This window comes from Saccopteryx bilineata, chromosome 5 (genome assembly GCF_036850765.1).
Source record: "Saccopteryx bilineata isolate mSacBil1 chromosome 5, mSacBil1_pri_phased_curated, whole genome shotgun sequence".
NCBI lineage: Eukaryota > Metazoa > Chordata > Mammalia > Chiroptera > Emballonuridae > Saccopteryx > Saccopteryx bilineata.
This window is the reverse complement of record NC_089494.1, coordinates 183837511-183854760: the sequence shown is the minus strand read 5'-3', so window position 1 is coordinate 183854760 and position 17250 is coordinate 183837511. Positions and strand designations below refer to the sequence as shown.

At 40.2% G+C, this 17250-nt stretch overlaps 1 pseudogene; it reads right to left on the bottom strand.

Annotated features, from left to right (window-relative positions):
* Positions 1-394: 394 nt before the first annotated feature.
* Positions 395-496, bottom strand: LOC136306989 (U2 spliceosomal RNA; annotated as a pseudogene).
* Positions 497-17250: the final 16754 nt, after the last annotated feature.

Sequence of the window (17250 nt, the reverse complement as noted above, 5' to 3'; positions counted from 1 at the left end):
GACAGACAGACAGACAGACAGGAAGGAAGAGAGATGAGAAGCATTAATTCTTCATTGCAGCTCCTTAGTCTCCTTAGTTGTTCATTGATTGCTTTCTCATGTGTGCCTTTACTAGAGTCTTACAGCAGAGCGAATGACCCCTTGCTCAAGCCATAAACCTTGGGCTTCAAGCCAGCGACATTGGGTCATGTCTATGAACCCACAATCAAGCTAGCAACACTGTGCTCAAGCTGGTGAGCCCTCGCTCAAGCCAGCGACTTCGGAGTTTTGAACCTGAGTTCTCATTTTCCAGTCTGATGATCTATCCCAGGAGTAGTCAACCTTTTTATACCTACTGCCCACTTTTGTATCTCTGTTAGGAGTAAAATTTTCTAACCGCCCACTGGTTCCACAGTAATGGTGATTTATAAAGAAATAACTTTACTTTATACAATTTATATTAAACTGATAAGAACAGATACTACACTTGATCTTAGCCAAAAGGCCGAGAAGCGATTTTATACAATTTATAAAGCAGAGTTACAGCAAGTTAAAATAGTGGTCCCCAAACTTTTTTAGGCCACGGACCGGTTTAATGTCAGAAAATATTTTCACGGACCGGCCTTTAGGGTGAGACAGATAAATGCACAAAATAAAATTATACGACCAGTGTAAAAACTGTGGTATTTTTAAATATAATTGTCGAACTGAAGAGACAAGCGTCAAGAGCGAGTCTTAGACGGATGTAACAGAGGGAAACTGGTCATTTTTTAATAATTAAACATCACTTAGACTTAAATATAAATAAAATGGAAATAATGTAAGTTATTTATTCTTTCTCTGCATACTGGTACCAAATGGCCCATGGACCGGTACCAATCCGTGGTCAAGGGGTTGGGGACTACTGAGTTAAAGCATATAATAATAATTACTTACCAAGTACTTCATGTCGGATTTTTGCCAAGTTTGACAGAATAAATCTTTATAAAACAACTTACTATAGTTAAATCTATCTTTTTATTTATACTTTGGTTGCTCCGCTACTACCCACCATGAAAGCTGGAACACCCACCAGTTGGCGGTAGAGACCAGGTTGACTACCACTGCTCTTTCTATTGCACCACCACCTGGTCAGCCTGTCTTGCTGATTTAAAAATTCTGTCTTTGACTTTGGCTTTAAATATTTGATTATAATATATCTCAGTGTAATCTTCTTTGCGGTGAACTTGTTTAGGAACTTTTAAGCTTCACAAACATGGATGCTAATATCCTTTCTGTGATCTGGGAAAGTTTTAGCCATGGTTTTTTTAAAATAAGCTTTCTGCCCCTTCTCTCCCTCTCCTCCTTCTGAGACTCCCATATGTGAATGTTAGTTCTTTAATGGTGTCCTATAAATCCCTTATGATTTTTTCTTTTTAAAATTTTTCTTTCTTTTTATAACTTTTGACTGAATAAACTAAAATAACTTCAAGTTCACGCATTCTTTTACTTTTTGTTATTGAGTCTACTGATGGAACTCGATGTTGCATCTTAATTTTATGTGTTACATTTGTGATTCAACTCCTAAATTTCTGTTTGGTTCTTGTGATTTCTATCTTTTTTGAACTGCTTGTTTCATTCATGTATTGTTTTCTTGATTTTGATTGATTTGTTTATCCATATTCTCTTGTACACTGAGTGTTCTTAAGTCAGTTATTTTGAATTTTTTGTTAAACAATTGATAGAGCTCCATTTCGTTGGGGTTGGTTCCTGGAAATATATGGTGTTCCTTCAGTGGTGCCATGTTTTCTTCATTTCTTTTTTCCTTGAAGACTTGCATTATTGTCTTCACATCTGAAGAATCAATCAATTCTTCCAGTCTTTAATGACTGGCTTCAAGAGAGAAAGACCTTCTACCAGTTAGCCCAGCTTGGGATTCTAAGAATATCTCAGAACTTTTCTATGGATGCATGAGCTTTACTCTTCTTATTCTTTTTATGAGGGAGAAGTCATGGGATTGTATGCCTTCTCTCACTCCACAGAGCCAGGCTGGGTGCCGAGAACCTCCCATTTTTTATTAGTAAGGCCATGCCCTAATGTATTCAAGGTTATGTTCTTTCTACCAGTCCTGAAGAGTTGAGCTAGTTGTCTGTGTTTGTGCATGATCTTCAGAGGTTCCTACTTTCCCTCTTTGGGTATTGTAGGCTACCCCACTCTAGGGAGGAGTAGCATGTGGAGTGCTGGGGGTGCACTGGGCTAGTTCGGGATTCCTCAGTTGATGTTTCTTATGAAGTTCATGGTTAGCCTCTTGGTTGATTGTACAAGGTGGCTAGTAGACACTGTGGTTTTTCCATTGTTGAGGTCTGTGCCCCAGTTGCTGTGAGTCCCCACCCTTTTTTCATGTCCCTAGCTCCTTCCAGACTATTCTGTGGTTTCAATCCCCTTACTGTTCTGAGTGGAGTGAGAAAGTAGACCTCTTGGGAAACTGGGACAGGTGGGTGCTCACTACAGTCTCACTTTCTCTTGTGGAGAATTTGCAAGCCAACGGGTCTCTCTTGATTCTAAACTGTGGAACAGGTGATGCAGGCAAAGTGAAAATGTATTTTTAGCCTCTTCAATGTGTCTATTCCCACATTTTATGCTGGCACCTCCGCACTTGACATCTGAGCTTCCACAAAGGTATTTCCATCAATAGGTGGTTGTCAAAATCAGTATTTCTATGGGAAGATGATTCTGGAAACTCCTATTCTTCCATCTTGCTGATGTCATCCTAGCAAAAATACAGTTTATATTTTCTTAAGTCTGACTTTCAAGTTCCTGTAAGTTCATTAGGAAGCCTACCATTTACCATTTTAGCCATAAGTTTAAGGGATACGAACCAGCAAATATGACATTAGGAATGATGAAGTTCAACTCAGAGAAGAATTGACTGTAAACAGTTTCTACTTACAGAGGAGGCTTAGATATATGTATGTGACTCTGTGGTCTCCCTGTAGAAAAATATATAAGTATAAACCCATAAGAATAAGAAAATGGGAAAGGAGGCATCAGTAGATAAAAAAATATCAACTGACTTAGAAGGGCAGATAAAGATAAAACTGTCTTTAGGTAAAGCTAATACTAAGCAATTTACACTACCCCAAATTGGTGTGGCTCAGGAATTGAAAGTACCTGTGAAAGACACAGTGCCAGGCAGAACTAAATGTAGAATGGGTTGAAAGTCTGTGTGAGGATTAGATCATCAGATTTCTCACTGTCAACCTATGTAATCAAATGACTGCTCCTCTCATATCCCAGTAGAAAACAGGATCTAAGTTCTGGATCAATTAAACAAAAGGTGCTCTGGACTCACAGATACTGGACTCAGGTAAAGCCATTCTTCTTTGTTCTGTTTTTTCTTTTAATGGGTTGTAAATTATACATTCTATTTCTGTTATTCTATTTATAACTCTGTGATTTACAGACATCCTCCCAGTTTTAATTAGAAATGATATTAAGAATTAATTCATATGCTCTCCTTGATAAGTAAGAAATTTAATGCACTTAAAAGATCCTCATCTCGGCCCTGGCCGGTTGGCTCAGTGGTAGAGCGTCAGCCTGGCGTGCAGATGTCCTGGGTTCGATTCCCGGCGAGGGCACACAGGAGAAGTGCCCATCTGCTTCTCCACACCTCCCCCTCTCCTTCCTCTCTGTCTCTCTCTTCCCCTCCCGCAGCGAGGCTCCATTGGAGCAAAATGGCCCAGATGCTGGGGATTGCTCCTTGGCCTCTGCCCCAGGCGCTAGAGTGGCTCTGGTTGCAACAGAGCGATGCCCCCTGGTGGGCGTGCCAGGTGGATCCCGGTGGGGCGCATGCAGGAGTCTGAGTGCCTCCCCGTTTCCAGCTTCGGAAATATACACACACACACACACAAAAACATATACTTTGTACCAACAACAACATGGTAGGGGATACAGAGATGTATGGAAGCAACATATTTGTGTGTTTTTTAAGTTAAGTTCCTATCAAGTATGAATTTAATATAGATTTAAATTTAGGATGTCATATGCCACAAACAAAATCTCTAAAAATCATTACAATAGGAAATAAGAGAATTAAAACAGCTCACTAGAAAAATATAAATTAAACATAAAGGAATGTGTAACGAATGAAGTGAAAAGCAAAAACCTGCAAGATATATGGGGAAAAAATAGCAAAACTTAAGTTTTGTCCACAATTATTTTAAATATTAATGCCAGAGTGATCTGGTTAAACTCTCCAGTCAAGAGACATGAAATTGATGGAATGAATAACATATCAATAGTATAATTCAACTATATGCTGTTTACAAGAAAATCACTTTAGATCAAAAGACATAAATAAATTTTAAAAAGATATTTCATACAAATAGTAATAAAAAACAGCAGGGGTGTCAATACTGATATCAGACACAAGGATTTCCAGTGATCTATAAGGCCCTGTAATTATATAAATTTTTGTATATTATTTGTAACTGATTTTTAGAGTACATGGACCTCCAAAAGCAAATCTTTCTGTTAATGGGATGATTTATACATGGGCATAAGCAAGGGAGGTACATATTTTTCGTTAACTAATTGCTTTAACTGAAAATCAGATATGAAAATGAGTATATTATTACTGACCTTATAGAAATAGGAAAGATTATAAGAGAATACTGTAAATAACTTATGGCAACAAATTGGATAATGTAGATAAAATGCACAAATTTCTAGAAAGACACAGTGATCTAAACTGACTCAAGGAAATAGAAAATCTCAACAAACATGTAACAAGTAAAAAGAGTAAATCAGTAATAAAAAACCTCCTAGCAAAGAAAAGTCCAGAACAAGATGGCTTCAGTTGTGAATTTTACCAAACATGTCAAGAATAATTACAACCAGTCCTTCTAAAATCCTTCCAATAATTGAAAAAAAGGGAACAATTCTTGATTCATTCCATCGGTCCAGCATTACACTACTATCAATGCCAAATAAAGACACAGTTAATATCTTTTATGAATATAGATGCAAAAGTCTTCAACAAAATTCTAGCAAACCCAATTCAATAGCATATTAAAAGGATTATACACCATGACCATGACCAAGTGAAATTTACCCCAGGAATGCAAGAGTAGTTCAACATAAGAAAATCAATCAATGTAATACCCCACACTAATACAACAAAAGGTAAAAAACACAGAATCATCTCAATAGATGCAAAAAAGGCATTTGACAAAATTCAATACATAATCATGATTAAAAGAAAACACTCTAATAAGGAATAGAAGAGAACTGGTTCAAAATGATAAGGGCATTTATGGAAACTGCACAACTAACATCATAGTGGTGAAAATCTGAAAGCTTCCCTCTAAGAATAGCAACAGGATAGAATGCCCATTGTGACCAGCAATATTCAACATTGTGTTGATAGCCAGCAGTTAGACAGGAAGGAAAGAAAGAAGGGAGGGAAGGGAAAGAAAATGAAGAAAGAAAGAATAATTGAAAAGGAAGGAGAGTAACTAATCTTTGCCCCAGATTACCTGATTCTATATATGATAATTCCAAAGAATCCACAAAAAAAAATGTAGTTATTAAATTCAGAAAAGCTACAGGATACAAGATCACACAGAAATCAGTTGTGTTTATCCGTGTGCAATGAACAATCACAAAAGGAAATTACAAAAGGGATTCCATTTAAACAGTGCCTAAAAGAATATTTAGGAATAAATTTAACCCAGGAGGAAAAAGGCTTGTAAACTGAAAACTACAAAACATCGATGAAAGAAACAAAATAAGAGCCAAATCAATGGAAACATTTCTTTACCATGGGTGAATATTATTAAAATGTCAGTCTCATCTAAACCAGTTATAGATTCAACACAATCTTCATCAAAATTCCAATGGCCTTTTTTTCTATTCATAAATGGAAAAGGATGCCTTTGAATTTGTATGAAATAGTAAGGGGCCTTAGATTTCCAAACTAATCTTGAAAACAAGAAGAAAGTTAGAGGACTGCAATTTACAGATTTAAAAAACTTATGACAAACTACAATAATGAGAATGGTGTGGTACTGGTATATAGATAAAAATATAGACCAATGGGATAAAACTGAGAGTTCACAAATAAATCCATACACAGTACCAGCCAACTGATTTTTCTTCATTGAATGGTATTTGGGCAACCAGATTTCCACACATGCAAGAATGAAGTTGAACTCCTACTTTATGCTATATATAAAATGGTTAAAAATTGATCAACAACTTAAATACAGCGTGTCCATAAAGTCATGGTGCACTTTTAACCGGTCACAGGAAAGCAACAAAAGACAATAGAAATGTGAAATCTGTACCAAATAAAAGGAAATCTCTCCCAGTTTCATACCTATTCAGTGCAGTTCAATGTGGGCTCACGCACAGATTTTTTAGGGCTCCTTAGGTAGCTATCCCGTATAGCCTCTACAGACTCATCACTGACTGATGGCCTACCAGAACGGGGTTTCTCCACCAAACTGCCGGTTTCCTTCAACTGCTTATCCCACCAAGTAATGTTATTCCTATGTGGTGGCACTTCGTTATAAATGTGCCAATATTCATGTTGCACTTTGGTCACGGATTCGAATTTAGCGAGCCATAGAACACACTGAACTTTCCTCTGTACCATCCACATCTCTACTGGCATGGCTGTGGGCTGCTCCGCTGTATACACAGTGTTATGTCATCATCTGCACATGTGCACATGCTACCATATCATCTTACAAAAACTGGGAGGGTTTTCCTTTTATTTGGTGCAAATTTCACATTTCTATCATCTTTTGTTGCTTTCCTGTGACCCGTCAAAAGTGCACCATGACTTTATGGACACACTATATAAGAACTTAAACCATAAACTTTCAGAAGAAAACAGAGTAAATGTGCATTACCCTGCACTTGTCAATGGATTCTTAGATATAGCACCAAAAGCAGAAGTAGCAAAAGAAAAAATAAATTTTATCAAAATTAAAAACTGCATTAGAGGACATTTTCAAGAAAGTTAAGAGATGATCCACCAAGTAGTAGAATATTTGCAACTCATTTCTATCTGTCAAAGGTTTAATATAAAAAATATATTAAGTAATTATTAACAATAATACTCAACAAAAACACCTGTTTACAAAATGGCAAAAATATTTTAAAATGGGCAAAGAATTTAGACATTTCTCTAATGAAGGTACACAGATAGCCAATAAATGCATCAAATGATACTCATCATTAGTAACTAGGGAAAAGTGAAACAAAATCACAATGAGATACCACTTTGCACCTAGTAGAATGGCTTTAATCAATAAAACAGACAATAAGAAGTGTTGGTGAGAAAATGGAGAATTGCTGGTAGAGTATAAATGGTGTGGCCTCTGTGGAAAAGTTTGGCAGATCTTCAGCAACCTAACAGAATTATCATGCAAGCCACCAATTCCATTTCCAGGTATGTACTGAAAAGGATTAAAAACAGGCTCAAACAGATATTTGTACATTAATGTTCATTACACCATTATCCATAATAGCCAAGAGGTATAAACATTCTAAGTGCCCATGAACAGATTTGTGGATAAATAAAATGTGGTATATACATGCAATGGAATATTACTTAACCATAAAAAATGAAGTTTTCAGACATTGTATAACATGGATGAACCTTAAAAACATTGCACTAAGTGATGTAAGTCAGTTACAAAAGGAGAAATATTACATGATCACTTATAAAATCTCTAGAATAGGCAAATTCATAGAGACAGAAAGTAGATAAAAGATTTACCAGGGCTAGGAAGAGGCAATGGGGTGTTATTGCTTAGTGGTTACAGTATTTCTGTTTGGGGTGATGGAATATATTTGGAAAGGAATACTTGCTACAATTAATTGTACAACAATGTCAAAGTCATTAACACTACTGAATCATGCACTCAAAATTGTTAAAATTACATTTTATGTTTTATATCTATTTTACCACAATAAAATATTTTTAAAAAATATGTAAATAAACAGAAGTGTTTTACCTGTAACATGATATAATCGCAAATAATATGATTAGAACAAAAGCCACATAAAACAAAGGGATCACTGTCTTAGAAGTTGTTTCAAATTCCAGTCCTCTGGAAAGTAATGCAAAGTAGATCACCTGCACAAAAAAATTACTCAGATAACCTTTAATTATAATATATGCAAGTGAGTTACAAACACTATTGAAACTAGGTTATTGATGAAAAATAAACATGTTCAAATTTATTAAAAGGCCAAAATATGAATTGTGATTTTAGGATAACATATAGATTTGTTCCTTCCCACAAATCTTTTTCCAAAGTTTCTTACAAAAGGTCAATGTTTAAAACTTCTGAATATCTAAATTTTATATAAAACTGTGAAATCATTAAAAACTAAATAAATTATTAGGCTGTTATCTTTTACTATTTTAATTGCATACATATTATTTCAGAAAGGCCTGATACTCGAAGGTTTTTTTCAATGGGTGTCTCACTTTCACCAGGCTATTCAAAAGTATTAGTAGGTTTGCTGGCCCAACAATTACTGAACAGTTAACATATGCCTGACACTATGCTATAATTTACTTGAAAAAAATGTTAAGCTAGTTATCTTTTTAAATATCACAATGGAACTTTTGCTTAAAGGTTTTTGTTGCTATTGTTGTTCCAGTGAACTTTAATCAGATTTTAGGCGGCTCCTGGAAACAGCAAAGGCTTTTAAACTAAAAGAATTTCCAAGTAATTTGGCTAGAAAACTAATCTCCAAAACTAAACCTGAAGATCAATCCTGTACTGAACAGGATTTAGGATTTGTGTTTCTATCAGAATATTACCAAGGTGCTAAGACAGTGGTTCTCAACCTTTCTAATGTCGTGACACCGCAATACAGTTCCTCGTGTTGCAGTGACCCCAAACCAAAAAATAATTTTGGTGACTATTTCATAACTGTAATTTTGCTACAGTTATGATTTGGAATGTAAATACCTGATATGCATTATGTATTTTCCGATGGCTTTAGGCAACCCCGCCGGGGTCACGACCCACAGGTTGAGAACTGCTGCTCTAAGATTTGTGGCATCTTCAGTGTGTTAGTTTAAGAATGTTGGATTAAGTGCTAAATACAGTAGTGCACTCCCAGCTTCAATTCAAGGACTCCATCCACTACTCTTGGAGTGTTATTGCTATCTGTGGTCCTTGGAATAAGGCTTATCTCTCCCACTTTCTCCTGGCCACCCTATCAAGCCCAGCTGCCACATACCTGGATCATCTTCAAGGGCAGACTCTCTTCAATATTGCTAAATTGGTTCAGGAAGTGGTTCAGCACATCTTGCTATACTCATTATCCTCTCCTCCTGTCTTCAGGTAATATTGTGGCGCATGGCTTTAGCTTCCAGCATTAATTGGTTTGTTCCCATCTTGTTGCCTAAGACGATTCCTCCAAGGGTGCCAGCCAGGGAGATGGGTTGACCATTTAATGTGTAGATGGGGAAGGTGATGTGTCTAAAGTCGAGGTTCTTGTTCACCTGGCAGGCGGTCAGAAGTGGGTTGGAGGGTACACATAAGCCCTGGTTCTTAGCACACACCTGGTTGTAGAGAATCTGGGTTCCGTTTACTAAACCTCTGTTGCATACAGAGCCTCCACCGCATCATCCAGTTTGCTAACTTCTGATAAGATTTCTTGTTCCAGCAAGGAGGCAGTGTTGGAGACCACTAGAACAGAAGCGAAATTGATCTGGGAGAAATGATTACTGTCATCAAAGGTGAAATGTTCCTGCACAAAGCGTTCTGACTTTGCTGGGCTCCCAATCGGGGTGTACTGCTCCTCGAGGTTCACATCTTTTTCCTTGGGCACAGAAAAAAAGCCAGTGCTGAGAACAATGGTCAGCAGTATGGGCATCAGCAGGAAGACCCAGGAGTTTGAACCCACCTCCCATTCCAGCCACTGGAAGGCCCAGGAGAGCAGAGCCTCCAGGCAGTTGGTGTGGTAGTGGTGCCTATGAGACGCTTCAACAAAGGGCTGTCTGTGATGCAGGCAGAGATGAATCCCCCCTCACCAACACCAGGTGAGAATGTGACTCCTGCTCCGGTGTTCCTGGTGGCTCTGTGTGCTACCCTAGAGCTGGGCTCTGCTCAACCTCCTGTTCCTGACGATACCACATCTGAGTCTGGCCCAGGCCCTGCTGGCTTTTGACATTCTGTCGTGGACTCTGCTTCTTGCTCTACTGAGGGCTTGGTCTCCGCCTCTGGGACAGCCTTTAAGGGATTAAGACTCATTTCCAGAAGGGAAAGGCCACGTCTCAAAGACCAGAGCAGAATGGAAAATAGCTGCTGAACGAGTGCCCATTTCCACCTTGGCCAACGGTTTCCTGGGGAAATTCTACGTCGTCTGAGCAACAGCTGCTTGTGCCTGAATGCTGGACATTCTGTTGAGCACGTGGTGACCCGTACCCTGACTGGTCTCAAATGTGTCTGGGGCGGGCCTGTTTACTCAGGAGTTCAGTTCATAGATGAAACACTTCAGTCAGTCTGGCAGCACTGCTCCCAGGGGCTTAGAATTTAGACTCTTCTGGAAGAGAGGGCTGACTTTTGTGTGCTTCCGTCTGCTGCGAGCTGCCCTGGCCACCTGCATGGTGACTGTGCTGGGGCACTTATTGTCCTGTTTGTTTGTCTCTGGACCAGGCAGGCCATGTCAGAACCGATGATCCTACAGTGTCCTGTAGTGGCAGACACCACCTGGCTGGGGAGACCCCTTGATGAGGACGCCATGCGCACCTGCCAACAACAGCTAGCGCCAGGCCACACATCCTGCTTCACCTGCTTCCTGGAGATCCACTGGGGGTGTGTTCTGCCTGCCCCAGAGGGGCCGAGGCAGTGGGCTGTAAGTCAGGATGAGCTGCAGCCGAGCCACTGCCAGGTTCCGGACCCGGAGTGCCACTGCTGCACAAGTGCTCTCGGCTGGGAGCTGCAGCCACCGCCAGCACCTTTCGTGTTTGGAGTGCAGGAGAATATTCCTCGTGGAGGGATGACCTTGAAAGAGGAGGCACCAGGCAGCAGCATGAAACCGGTGTGCTCATGGATGCACCTGGTGAGGGTGGTGGACACCAGCAAGGCTGTCCACAGCAGCATAGGGCTGGCACAGATGCACTTTGGCCTCTGGAAATCCAGTTTCTTACCCTCAGTGCTGGCACTGTACAACACAGGGTAGAGATCCAGAAGACTACTTTTGTGTACTTTGTGGAGAGAGAGCCAAAGAAGGCATTCACCGTAGACTCCAGCTGTTGTACTGCAACAGACTCAGAACAGAACAGGATCTATATGTTCACCTCATAGATTCAATGTCCAAACAGGCCATCATCCATCAGAGCCAGATCAAGAACTCAGAGGTCTGTCATGTGCTGCTGACCCACAAGATCATGCAGAGCCAGTGCTGTGACAAGAACAGTTATGGCAATAGGAGCAAGACACTCTCAGATCCTGCAATCATTGACAGGTAAAATGTGAGTTGCAGAAGAAAAGCTATTAAATTTTTGTGGAACTTAATTACATAACATAAGATTAATGGGGTAGGGCATCGAGGCGGGGTGGCAAGATGGTGATGGAGTAGGCAGACATTCCAACTTCTACGTCCCAGAACCAAAGTGGATTACAACTGAATTTTAAGAACAATCACCTGGAAAAACCAACATTTTGCTAAACCAAGAGGAATTTATAACCAAAGAACACCAAAGAAGCCACACTGAGACTGGTAGGAAAAGCAGAAACACAGAGAGGGCTCCCCAGCTCCTGGGAGCTAGTGGTGGCCTGGACGGACTCATGTGGTGGTGGAGTTTTACCAGAGAGGCAAGGGTCCTGGGCCCCAGCCTGCAGCTCCAGAGCCTAGAAGAGACGTACCGACAGTATTTACCTCCGAAACAAGTAAGGATACTGTTTGTGAGAAAGAGACAGGTTTCTTAGACCAAGGATTAGTCTCAAAGGGACCACGCAGAAAACCTCTTTCACAACCACTTACCTGGGGCTCTGGGGGACGGGAGAGAACCAGAATAGCAGGAAGAGAGTGTAATCTAGGAGACACAGATAGAAACACTTTGAGGCACATCCACCCTAACCGCAAATCTAAAGTGAATATTCTTCCTGGAACCAGCAATACCAGCAAAGGGAAGCAGGTCACCAGAAAACAGAAGCTCTCCGGCTACACTCAGAGCAGAGTCGCTTAGAAGCCGGAAGCCCATCACAGATACAGTATTGGGTGCAGAGGTCTAAGCTACAACGGCACCCTCACACTGCTGAGTCCTCATCAGAAGGGGGACGACAGCAGGATGCAGGAGCGTGGTCCCGTCTACGGTGGTGGAAGCCAGTAGCTGGCCACAGCTGTGGCCCAAGCATGTGAACACAGTTACACCTGTGGAGGCGGGGTGGAAGCCAGGGAACCTGCCCAGGCTTGCAGCCCAGACTCATGAACGCTGTCCTGCCCACAGGGGTGGGGTGGAGGCTGAGGGCGGCAAAGCTTGCAACCTGGACACAGGAAAGCAGTCCCACCCATGGAGGTGGGATGGGGGGCTGGGGAACCGGTCCAAGCTTGAGGTCTGGGCTCTCGGATGCTTCAAAGCAGCCCTGTTCACAGGGGTGAGGCAGAGGCCAGGGGCCGGCCAAGTCTTACAGTCCAGACACATGAATGCAGTCCTGACCGTGGGGACAGGTGGAAGCTAGGGGTAGGCCTGGGCTTGCGATTGGGCATGTGCATGCAGTCCCACCCATGGAGGCAAGTTGGAAGCCACACAGACCACAGCAGTGGGCTGGCACTAGCAACACCCGTGCCTGAATGCCCGAGGCGGCAGCAGCAGTGGTGGTGGTGGGCCTGCAGACAGACCACACCTGGGAACACAAAGGCCACATCCATTGGACTCCTGTGGTCACACCCTTCTGAGGGCTGAAAGGAAAGAAAAATATAAAGTACAGTGGTACCTTGACATACAAACAGACCAAGATACAATTTTTTTAAGATACAAGCTGCGACTCAGTCTGTATTTTTGTTCGATATCCGAGCAAAATTCTGAGATACGAGTTGTGATTCAGGAAGCTGCTGCTAGTTAATGTGTTGGTGCACGGGTCCAGTATTGGCAGTTTTGATATACGTGTTGACTGACTTACAAGCTCGGTTACAGAACGAATTAAATTTGTATCTCAAGTACCACTGTAAAATTTTTTTTAAAAAGGTTGGATAGAACAACACCTGAGGCTAAGGGGCAAGCCACATCCATTATTTTACCTAACCCAAATTATAGTACTGAGCCCTACAAGTAGCCACCAATAAGAGGCATCAGAAAGCGAATCTCAGGGTAACCTGAACATTTAAAAGAACATCTTCCCAGGCCAAAAGTAGATAAAAGCCAGCCTAAGTAGATATTACCAATGGCACTTGGGCTCAGCAGAGGCAGTCACAGGATCTGGATCACCTGTTGCTCCAAGAAGATAGATGAGAGCCAGTCATAGGCAGCAACCCCCACTGGTCTGCACTAGGCTCTGGCCAAGAAGGGTCAGGGAGGGTACATCCAGAGTCCAGATATGAAGATCATCAGTTCAGCATCTAAAAACCCTTGTTAGAGTGACATTTTAAGGAAGGACTCCTCACACCTGACCCAGTTAAGATATAGAAAATGGAAAAGCTGCTCTACTAGTTAAGAAGACAACAACTCGAACAAGCCTTCAAACCACAAACAGAAACAATGGTAAGACAGCAGAATGTAAGCAATATGAATCAACAAGAAAGATCCCCAGAAAAAGACCTGGATGAAATGGAAGTAATCAAATTACCAGATGCAGAGTTTAAAATAATGATTGTTAAGATGCTTAAGGATCTCAAAACTACAATGAATAGACTTAATGATCACCTAAATAAAGAAATTGTAAGTATCAAAAAGGACACTGAAATCATAAAAAGAAAACCAGACAAAAATGACAAACACAATATCAGAAATGAAGACTACACTAGAAGGAACTAAAAGCTGGTTGGAAGAAATAAAGGATCAAATCAGCAACATAGAGGACAAGATAAGCGAATTCATAGAAGCAGAACAGCATAAAGAAAAGATCAAAAAGTCTGAGGAAACTCTAAGAGAACTCTGTGACAACATGAAGAGAAACAATATTGCATAATAGGGGTTCCTGAAAGAGAAGAGAAAGAACAAGGATAGAGAACCTCTTTGAAGAAATTATACCAGAAAATATCTATAAATTGATGCAGAAAATAGTCATACAGGTTCAAGAAGCAGAAAGAACCCCATTAAAAAAGAACCCAAAGAGACCTACACCAAGTCACATCATAATCAAAATACCAAAGCTAAGAGATAAAGAAAGAATACTAAAATCTGCAAGAGGAAAACAATCACCTACAAAGGAGCCCCCATAAGGATGACATCCGACTTTTCAACAGAAACACTTGAGGCCAGATGAGAATGGCAAGAAATATTCAAAGTAATGCAGAACAAGAGCCTACAACCAAGACTTCTTTATCTAGCAAGGCTATTGTTTAAAATTGAAGGAGAAATAAAAAGCTTCCCAGACAAAAAAAAAAAAAAAAAAAAAAAAAAAAAACAACTCAAGGAATTCACCATAAGCAAACCAGTGCTGCAAAAAAATGTTAAGGGGCCTGCTGTAGACAAAACAAAGCAGGAAAAAAATATAGTAAAAGACATATGTAGATTTAAAGAAAAAAAATGGCAGTAAACAACTACATAATAATAACTTTACATGTAAATTGATTAAATGCTACAATCAAAAGACATAGAATAGCTGAATGGATAAGAAAACAAGACCCATACATATGCTGTCTACAAGAGACCCACCTCAAACCAAAATATACACATAGCCTGAAAGTAAAGGGATAGAAAAAATACTTCATGCAAATGGAAATGAAAAAAAAAAGCTGGGGTAGCAATACTTATATCTGACAAAATAGATTTTAAAACAAAGATTATAGTAAGGGATAAAGAAGGTCACTACATCATGATAAATGGAGCAATCTAACAGGAAGAGATAACCATTATAAATATCTATATATACCTAATAATAGGAGCACCTAAATATATAAAGCAGACATTGATGGACATAAAGGGGGAGATCAACAACAATACTATAATACAGTGGTACCTTGAGATACGAATTTAATTTGTTCTGTAACCGAGCTTGTAAGTCAGTCAACTCGTGTATCAAAGTGCCAATACTGGACCCGTGCACCAACTAGCGGAAGCTTCCCAAATTATGACTCGTGTCTCGGAATTTTGCTCAGATCTCGAACAAAAATACAGACCGAGTCACAACTTGTATCTTAAAAAATTTGTATGTTGGTCTCTTTGTATCTTAAGGTACCACTGTAGTAGGAGATTGTTTCAGTACCCCACTAACATCACTGGATAGATCCTCAAGAAAGAAAATTAACAAAGAAACAGGAGAATTGAGGTACACACTAGATCAACTGGTTTTCATAGATATCTTCAGAACCTTTCACCCTAAAGCAGCAGAATATATATTCTTTTTAAGATCTCATGGTACATTTTCTAGGATAGACCACATGTTAGGGCATAAAACAAGCATCAACAAATTTGAGAAGATTGAAACCATATCAAGAATCTTCTCTGACTACAATGGCATGAAACTAGAAATCAACTACAATAGAAAAACTGAAAAACAAACACTTGGAAACTAAACAGCATGTTATTAAATAACAAATGGGTCAACAATTAGATCAAGGAAGAAATAAAAAATTTCCTTGAAACAAATGAAAAAGAGCATGCAACTACTCAAAATTTATGGGACACAGCAGAAGCAGTCCCGAGAAGGAAGTTAAGAGCATTACACGCATATCTTAAGAAGCTAGAAAAAGCTCAAATAAACAACTTAACCCTGCAACTAAAAGAACTAGAAAAAGAACAAGTAAAGCCCAGAGGAAATAGGAAGGAAGAAAATAATAAAAATCAGAGCAGAAATAAATGACATAGAGGCTAAGAAAACAATACAGAGGATCAATGAAACCAAGAGCTGGTTCTTTGAAAAGTAAACAAGATTGATGAACCTTTAACCAGACTCACCAAGAAAAAAAGAGAGAGGACTCAAATAAAATTAGAAATGAGAGTGGAGAAGTAACAACTGACACAGCAGAAATGCAAAGGATTGTAAGAAAATACTATGAAGAACTGTATGCCAAAAAATTAGACAACCTAGGTGAAATGGACAAATTCCTTGAAAAATATAATCTCTCAAAACTCAATCTGGAAGAATCAGAAAACCTAAATAGACTGATTACAACAAATGAGATCGGAACAGTTATCAAAAAACTCCCAACAAACAAAAGCCCTGGGCCAGATGGCCTCACAGGTGAATTCTACCAAACATTCAAAGAAGAACTAACTTCTATCCTGCTCAAGCTATTTCAAATAATTCAAGAGGAGGGAAGACTTCCAAGCTCCTTTTATGAGGCGAGCATAATTCTGATTCCAAAACCAGGCAAAGACAACACAAAGAAAGAAAACTGTAGGCCAGTATCCCTGATGAATTTATGTGCTATAATTCTCAACAAAATATCATCAAATTGGATCCAGCAATACATGAAAAAAATTATACATCATGGTCAAGTGGGATTTTTTTTTTTTTGTATTTTTCTGAAGCTGGAAATGGGGAGAGACAGTCAGACAGACTCCCGCATGCGCCCGACTGGTACCCACCCGGCACGCCCACCAGGGGGTGATGCTCTGCCCACCAGGGGGCGATGCTCTGCCCTTCCGGGGCATTGCTCTGTCGCAACAAGAGCCACTCTAGCACCTGGGGCAGAGGCGAAGGAGCCATCCCCAGCGCCCGGGCCATCTTTGCTCCAATGGAGCCTTGGCTGCAGGAGGGGAAGAGAGAGACAGAGAGGAAGGAGTGGGGGGTGGAGAAGCAAATGGGCGCTTCTCCTATGTGCCCTGGCCAGGAATCGAACCCCGGTCCCCCGCACGCCAGGCCGACGCTCTACCACTGAGCCAACTGGCCAGGGCTCAAGTGGGATATATTTTGGGGAGGCAATACTGGTACAATATTTGCAAATCAATCAATATGATTCATCACATAAACAAAAGGAAGGAGAAAAAGCATTTGATAAAAGCCAGCACCCATTCATGATCAAAACTCTCAGCAAAGTGGAAATACAGGGAACATACTTCAACATGATAAAAGCCATCTATGACAGACCCACAGTCAAACTCATCCTCAATGCAAAAAAGTTAAAAGCAACCCCCTTAAGATCAGGAGC